This window comes from Thalia democratica, chromosome 8 (genome assembly GCF_965202585.1).
Source record: "Thalia democratica chromosome 8, ktThaDemo2.hap1.1, whole genome shotgun sequence".
Classification (NCBI taxonomy): Eukaryota; Metazoa; Chordata; class Thaliacea; order Salpida; family Salpidae; genus Thalia; species Thalia democratica.
In genome coordinates, this window is record NC_139172.1 from 11,276,475 (window position 1) to 11,285,705 (window position 9,231).

Consider the following 9,231-nt stretch of genomic DNA (forward strand, 5'->3'; position numbering starts at 1 on the left):
CAGCTTTGCACGAGAGTAAAAAATAAAAAACCGAAAAAAAATAATAATTTAATAAAAAAAAAAGTTACTGACCGAGGATAAGGGCTAGGAATAACAGTGATAGTAAAAATAAAGATTAAAAAATAAATAATAAAAATAATTAGAAAAAAAAATTCAAAGAAAAAAAAAGCTACCGACCAATGGTAAGGGTTAGGGGTAAAAGTGATAGTAAAAAAAAAACATTACAAAAAAAAGCAACAAAAATAAATATATACTGAATTTAAAAAAAAGAAAATTAAAATTAATTAAAAAATTAAAAATTAAATGAGTAAAATATTTAATCCGTGCAAAATTGTCTGCTCGTGCAAAAGTGTCTTCGTGCCAAAAAGACCCTTCGTGCAATTTCGTGCACTCGTGCAACTTTGTCCCCTCATAAAATTTTGTACGCTCGTGCAAATTTGACAGCTACCCATTTTTACTACAAAGTCCGGATTTCTTCAATGTGCTTTTAACAAAGTAAAGACATCGGTAAAATACGCACCCGCGTATGGTACGCAGTAAACTTTTTAGTTTTTAAAATTTTTTTTGAACAATTTAATATGGGTTTTAGGAAACTTATTTAAAACTTAATATTTAAAACTAAATGTTTTCAAATTTTTACAGGTGTTATCAGAGACGAAGACAAGCTCTTTAAAGCAAAAATAGAAAACTGTTACTACTAGTGACATTTTATTTTAACTATATCAACAATTTATTGTCGCATATATAAAAATTATTATTTTAATGAAAACTTGTATTTGACTAAAACTAAAAAAAAAAATATTAACAATTATGGATTATTGCCATTATACAGTTAATAATCATATCAGTTTTGTTAATCCTTTTAACCGTTGGGTTCATACTTCATACCCAAACGGTAGAAAGGTTTTAGGGACACCTGAAGGACCACATAAGTGGTCGTGGTAAAAGGATGAAAATAGAACAAAATGTAATAAGATATTTGTTAAGTGCGGGAAGTCATTTCCCCTGCGAAGAAGAAGAAGACTAACTTTTCAGCTAACTTAAAGTAATATGTTTATAGTACTAAAAAGGTTTTCGTTTATATTTCTTATTAAAAATAACAGTTCCTTTTAAAATAAAATATAAATGCTTTATTAGATTGTTTGTTAGTTTTTGTATTTCAATACTAACAAATTTGGAATTTTAGCTAAAGCTTATGCTTAATATTTTTGTTTATCAAAAGAATATAAAACGCTCAAAAAGTTTGGTTTAAATACCTGGTGTACAAAAAAACATTTTGCTTATCGAATCGTACATCACAAGCTTTTACAAATTATTACGATTTAATAAAAAATGTTTTTTTACAACTTAATTTTTAACAATTTAACAAACAAAAGAGAAAAAAGGAAATTCGAAATAGTATATTTACTTAGAAAGTTGAAAACAAAATGTACACAATAACTTTTCTAACAACATTTAAATGAATAAAAAAAAGTTATCGAAAACAGTCGTGCCCAAATAGGTGTATATATTGTTAGTTTTGATTATAGTAAAGTATGTGTGCCCCGACTTGAGTCTTGGTACAGATGTATAGTTAAATAGGTTTAAGCCTAATCTTTACTGGTTTAAAACATTTATTTAAACTAGTAGTTAAGTTAAAATCATTACATAATAGTAGATTAACCTGTTTATTTAAACTAACTATATTCTCTACTCGTTTACTATTACACTTTTTAATCGTTTTTGGTGCAGTTATATACTTAAAAAACTATCATTATTCTTATACTGTATAAGTTGGGCTTAATCTTGGTCTAAAAATTGAAATAATATGATCAAAACTTTATGTTAACTTGAGCTTGTCTCTCAGCTCACAAAAATCCAGACTTCGGCATTGTAAGATATTTTTTGCTTTTATTTTCTTTTATTTACATTTTTAACATTTAATAGAATGAAACAAAATAGTTTCTAAAGAATTTATGCTATATATTATTGCAACTATTAATTGATTTGACTCATTTTATGATTCAGTGGTCAAATTGGTAAAACTTTAATTGTGTAAAAACAAAAAACAATAATTAAACTCATTTTGTGTTAATTTTAAATTTACTTTTGTTAATTAAACTTGTGTTGAATTATTTGAAAGGTTTTTGTAATATAGTTGTTTCGTTAAATCTTGTAGCGCTACGATTAGGTTTTTTCCTAACAAAAAATGGTGAATCGAAATTGAAAATTAAAATTAAGTTGTTTAATTATTTAGTGAAACAAAAAGGTCTATAGTTTAATCTAAATTTGTTTTTATATAATTTAAGTTTGATAAATTTTATAGTCTCAACTTTTAAATAAGTTTCATTATTTTTAAATCTTCTGATAAAAAACAATTTTTTTATTTAAAACAGTTCTAGTACAAGTTTAGTAAAACTTTGGTTTAACAAAACTTATTATAAACTTTTTTATTTTCTTGTTAGTATCTAGTTTTAATCAAATACAAGTTTTCATAAAAAGAATAATTTTTATTTATGTGACGACAAAGTTTTGATGTACTTAAAATGTCAAACGTAGTTAAAATATCACTAGAAGTTACAGTTTTCTCTTTTTGCTTTAATCAGCTTGTCTTCGTCGGTGATAACATCTGTAAAAATTTAGAAAAAAATAGTTTTGAATAAGTTTCTTAAAAACAATAAAAAATTGTAAAAAAAAATTAGAAAAATTAAAAGTTTAGTGCGTACCTCACGCGAGTTCTTACCTTACTGATGTCTTTACTTTTTTAAAAGCACATTGTAGAAATCTGGACCTGGTAGTAAATATATATTAAATATCATATGAAATTAGAAAAGTTTCCTGCGAATAATGTTAAATAATGTGTGCCCCGATATGTGTGTATAACCTAAAAGTATTTTTTGGTTATACACACGGTGTGTATGTTTTTATTTAATCACTGAAAGAAGTAGACCTAGAGTACTTTTCAATTTATGTTTGCTTATAAGCACAGATAGAGATGCCTACTATTTAACAATATTTTAAGGAACTTTTAAAATTATTTTTGGATATTCAATGTTTTTTTACTACCAGGTCTAATTATATTTTAAATATGCTTTTAAAAATATACATACATTGATAAAAGACGCATTTTAACGCACCCGCCTATGGTACAAAATAAACCACAAAATGAGTAAATTACTTATTTAAAATAATAATTTACATTACGACTACTTGTTTTTTCTTCAAATGTAAGCAATGTTAACCAATTTAAAGATAACTTACAAGAAAAAAAAAAGAAACAAAGTAATACTAAATTAATGAATAATAACTTAGCTAAAACAGTTTAAGTCGGACGTTAGCTTGTAAAACATAATAGCAAGCTTTAGAATGTGTGCCCGATTCGTCTGCTTCTACAATGTGCTACTAATGTGCAAACAGTAAGAATCAATAAGGATTGTTTTTTAATAAGTACTTACCCGCTTAAATTACGCAATAAATAACAAAATGAATTAAATTAGCCAATAAAAACAGAAAGGTTCATCAAAACTATTTTAAAAATTTAGTTATTTTCGTTTTTTTAATGTTAAAAATGTAAATCAATTTAAAAATGACTTACGATTAAAAATAGAAGTTTTAACAACTAATGAAGTAGGATAAATGATTTAAAATAGAGATGTACATTTGAAACAATATAATCTTGTTATATGTATTTTGATAATTTAGATAGTTTCGTAATTTAAGCCTAGAGTTATATTTCGGTAAAATTTTGTACCTTCATAAGTTTATAATTTTTTTTAATCTGAAGTTTACTATTTTGTTTTACAAGCTAAAGTCCAACTTACTTCGTTTTAGTTGCGTGTTAGTTTATTTGTTTTATTAAAATTTGTGTTTTATTTTAGTTTCAAGACAATTTAAATTTATTTACATTCCTAACTATAAAAAAATTAAAAAAGTAAATAATAACTAAGTTTTGATTTTCTCAAGTGTTTTTATTTATTTTTTATTTTTTTAGTACCTAGTGCGGGTGCGTGAATAATGTTAATTGTTTTAAACTTGAATTCAAAATAGACTAAACCTTAGAAAATAGTTATCCTAGTAACAACAGGGTAATATATAACAGGTATAATGAAAAATTAAAAAATAAACACTAATCAAACAAATATAAATGTGAGATTGACCCTCATACTATTTATCTTCTATACAAGATTATACATTCATATTTTTAAGCTATGATTAAATAGAAAATTTTATCATAGCTTTGTTTATTTTCAGATTTTGTTTAGAATTAAAAATGACAAACAACTTCATTAAATTTATTATTGAAATTAAAGAAAAATTTAAAACTAATTACCAAGGAATATCCAAAAGGAAATCCTTTATTTATGGGCCCTATTTTTGTACATAAAAAAAGGAAAAACAGAAATTTTGATTTTTTTTTGAACATTTAAAAAACAAATTTGATGAATTAAGTTTAAAATTAAATTGTAATACTAATTATCACTATAAAATGTTTTTTTGTTCAGATCAGGAAAAAGCAATTATAAATAGAATTAGAAAATCCTTTCCTTTCAGCACCATCATTTTTATGTAAATCTTCTCACAGTGGAAATTGTAAAAAAAAATTTGGAACACGATTCCAGCAAAGTTACTCGGTAACTTTTCTTCAAAACTCGCATGCGTCCTCGGCTCGACGACGTTGCAGCATTTAGTGTAGTATTCGCCAAGTATTCGCCAAGTATTCGCCAAGTATTCAAAGTTTTTTTAAAAAGATAATTTATCATATAAAAGTTAAGTATATACCAAAAAAAAAAGTACCTTCTTTTTTTGGATGGTCTGAAGTTTCAGAAAACAGTTTATATTTTTAAGTATATAAGTTTTAAATTACCTTAAATTACGTCACAATAGTAGTATTTTTTTTCTCTATTTGATATCCTAAAAAAAACTTTGTTTCGGAGAATTCTCCTATAAAGAGTCAAAGTTAGTCTTTAAAAGAGGTATTGGCGTCTTCCTTAAGGTCTGTAGTTTTGCAATTCAGTCTTTGATTTTTAATTTTTGACGTATATTTTTTCAAAAATGACGTCACAAAGAAAAAAAAAACAATTGCTATAATCAAAAAGTTTCGGAGAATTCTCATATAAAGAGACAAAAATGGTCTTTAAAAATTGAATGGGCGTCTTTCCTAAGGTATGTAGTTTTGCAATTCAGTCTTTGATTTTTAGTTTTTGACGTATTTTATTCAAAAATGACGTAACAAAAAAAAAGTTATTTTTCGTCGTTAAAAAAATGGTTTCGGAGAGTTCCCCTATAAAAAGTCACAAATGGTCTTTAAAAATGGTATTGGCGTCTTCCCCAAGGTCTTTAGTGTTGCAATTCAGCCTTTGATTTTTATTTTTTGACGTGTTTTTTTTCAAAAAAGACGTCATAAAAAAAAGTCATTTTTCGCCCTAAAAAACTTGTTTCGGAGAATACTCTTATAAATAGGCAATATTGTTAATTTAGAATAGTATGGGGCATTTGCATCTATTCAAAAATTTTATTTTTGAAATTTTTTTTGACTCATTTTTTTTTTAATTAATTCATGTAAAAGTAATCGTTTTTAAAACACTTCCTTAAAGTATTTCCTAATAATGAAGATAAAGTAATAAAAAAACTTAAAAAATTTTCTCAAGTTTTGTAGTTTTGCAAATCAGTTTCTGATTGTTTTAAAAACGTTTCAAAAATGACGTCACAAAAAAATATTTTTTTGTTTTAAAAAACTTGTTTCGAACATTTCTCCTAGAAATATTAAAATTAATTATTCAGAATAGAATAGGCTCCTTCTTCAAGATTTATTTTTTTGAAAATTGACTATTGTTTATCGATTCTATTACAATTAAGTCATAGAAGAATAATCTTTTTTAAATTTTATCTAAGTGTATTACCTCATAACGAATATTAAGTGATAAGAAAAGATTAAGAGTCTTAATCAAGTTTTGTAATTTTGCAAATCAGTTTTTGATTGTTTTAAAGACGTTTTAGATTTAAAAAATTTAAATTTATTTGAAAAAAAAAGTATTTCCGTTCCGTCCTCTTTTTGCTCAATAGTTTTTCAAACTAATCTTTAAGTTTTAAATTAGTTTGTTTAACCTAAATTGATTATAAATATAATTTTTTAGCTAATCTAATATAAAATGACTTATAAAGTTTTTTACATTGAATAATTTTTAATTGTTAAATAACAATTTCCAAAAAGATTGTTAAAGTTTTAATTCTTTATATAATTTATAATAATATTAATTTACTCCATTCAATAAAATAAAATTTAGTTACAAAAATTTTCAAAAAAAAGTAGAAACGGCACATAAAAAAAACATAAAACTAGTTATAAAAACAAGTTAATAAAATATGTATTTGTCAAAGTTAAAATAGTTTTCAAAACACTAGTACAATAAGTAATAATATTTAAAATTAATTTTAAAAATAAAAGTATAGTTACAAGAGTAACTGACTAATTTAATCAATTCAGATTAAAGTTAACTAAAACAAGTTACTTAGTTTTTGTAAATAGCTATTAACTGATAATCGTTTGAAAAGATAATTATAGTTTGTAAACAAACTAGAAAAATTGTGGTGTAATTTGTATGAAAACTTTCAGTAATCAAATTTTTTTACAAACAAATTTTTGATTGTCGTGTTTTTTTTATGCAACATTAAAATAAGAAGTATAGTTTTCCTTTTTTTGTTGTTCTTTAAAAACGATAAAAATAAAAACTATAATGTCAGAGGAATTTTTACTGACGATGCTATATTTATATGTTCATTTTTTTTTTTTGAAAATTTATTGTTAAATAACTTGTCTAATTAATCAGCGATAAGTTATAAAAGCTTATTTAAATTTTATATCACTATAACCTTCTTATACTATCAAAACTTTTACATTTCTGCTTTGAATACAAAAACATATTTTTTAAAGTCCATAGTTTTACGATTCTTGGTTGCCACAGCAAAACAAACTCTAACTTAACTTTGTGTAAACATTTTTTGTAAACAATCTAAACTTTCTTTATTAAATTCAATTTATAAGTTTTTTAAATTCTAAAAGTATATTTTTAGCAACATTAGCTTTTTATATAATAATAATACTTGTTAAAAAGTTATAGATCCATTTAAGAACTAAATAAAATGCCAAAAAAAAAATATTTCACCATTGAGCCAACTTTGTGATGAGGAGCTATTTATTAAGACAGCTATTGACTGTTCTCTACTATATCACATAGAAAATTGTAGTGTTAGAACAGCTGCAGAAGTGTTCTTAAAAACAATAATTAAAGGAAAAAGATCCAAAGAATTTATGAGAAGATTTATTGAAAAATTTTTACGTGTTTGGAAGAAGAATGGAAAAGATTTTGAAAAGAAAATCAAGCAAAGAGGGCAGAATGAAAACATCACAAAAGTAAGTTCTTAAAAAGTGAATTAAATATCAATAAATGCAGCTTCTAATATGTTATATTTTAACATTATTTATCATTTAAGAATATTTATGGTAAAATATTGTCATTTATTATAAATTTATTTACAGGTGTGTGATTCAAAAACATTTCCATCTGCTGAAATTTTAACTGAGCAAGTTTGTTAATTTTTTTAACCAATGTTTATAAAATTTTCAAAGTATTTTTAAACTTTTATCCTAAATTTCTACACTTTAAACATAAATTAATAGTATTCAACTAAATATATAAAAGAATGTTTAAATATTTAGTAATTGTGTATATATATAGTTTTTTGTAGTTATGTTAAATAATTTTTTTCAATCTTTAAGACTTTGAATTTCCTCTTTTATACCTTTGTTTTGCTAACTTGATAAAACAGAGCTATTTGAAGACATTTTAAAAATTCAAAAACAGGTTAAATGTTATGACAAAGAATGTTCTTCTGGTGATACTTTGGATGAGCAAGTAAGTTTACATTTTGTAGTTTATTTTATTTTAAATTTCTAATAATTATAAATTTATAAACAGGTTAAATGTTATGACAAAGAATTTTCTTTTGGTGATACTTTGGATGAGCAAGTAAGTGTACATTTTGTAGTTTATTTAATTTTATATTTCTAATCATTATAAATTTATAAACAGGTGAAATATTATGACAAAGAATGTTTTTCTAGTGATACTTTGGATGAGCAAGTAAGTGTACGTTTTGTAGTTTATTTTATTTTATACTTATAATTGTTATAAATTATAAACAAAAATAGATTGATAGTCACAAAGAAGAAAAAAAAGCCATCAAAGCATTTCCAGTTTACAGAGTTTTTTAATTTTAAAGTTTAAATAACTCTTTTCAGAAAAATTTTAGAAGTTTGAACAAAGTTATCAATCATTTTTCATGGGACTTGTCAGTTGCAGAAATATCATCACTTTTTGATTGGAATCAGAAAACAGTACTATTAGGGTACACTAACTTGATAGTAAAAAACTACTTTTCAAAAATTAACCCATACTGTGTACTGAAGTTTGACAGCAAATGGTTTAAAAAATTTAATTCAAGGAAAAGAAACTCTGCTAATTTTGTTTCAAAAGCTCATTGCACACATTCTTTGTGTAATACAAAGCATTGTTTTGAAATCTATTTAGTGTAAGTTATTTTTATATAATTATTTTTGTAACTTTTCTTGTTAAAACTATAAATTTAGGTTTGAGAGTTTAGAAACTAATCCAGTTGGTGGAGTTTTAAAATATAGTCGTGAAGGAAACATCATACATAAAGAACATGAACAAAAGAAAAGACGTCTTGCATTTGGTCACAGAGATGAGGTACTAAAAAAAATTATTGTCAATAAAGAAAATCCAAGAAAAATTGTTGAAGAAAGTGTAAAAACAGAAACAGCTAAACATCAGTTTCAAGGTGGAAATGTTTCAGCTAGGTAAATCAGATTTTACAAAATACATAATACTTTTCTTCATACCTATTAATTTATTTTTTTTCTTATAACCTATATTTTTTTTAGAATTTACTCATCTCAAATTACCAAAATTTTGGCAAAACATCACAGCCAAACAAGATATAATTGGTTTGATGAACTGGAAACAATAAAAAAAGCATATAAGACTGAAGACAAAAAAAGCAGAGAAGTAAAAGGCTATATTCAGCAGCTTAATAAAGACAAGTTTGCTGTGTATATGTATACCGAGAAAGGTATTAGATTTTAAACTTTAAATTGAAAATTTATCTCTAAATGCAAATAATTTTTAAATTATATATAATAGGGATGGAAATATTAGCAAGACATTTAAGTTC

General features: G+C 24.1%; 1 long non-coding RNA gene across 1 annotated transcript; it reads left to right on the forward strand.

Moving 5' to 3' along the window:
* The first annotated feature begins 8,452 nt into the window (after positions 1 to 8,452).
* Positions 8,453 to 8,722, forward strand: LOC145841846 (uncharacterized). Its single transcript, XR_014370184.1, has 2 exons — positions 8,453 to 8,568; positions 8,627 to 8,722. It is a non-coding gene; the product is annotated as an uncharacterized LOC145841846 (long non-coding RNA).
* Positions 8,723 to 9,231: the final 509 nt, after the last annotated feature.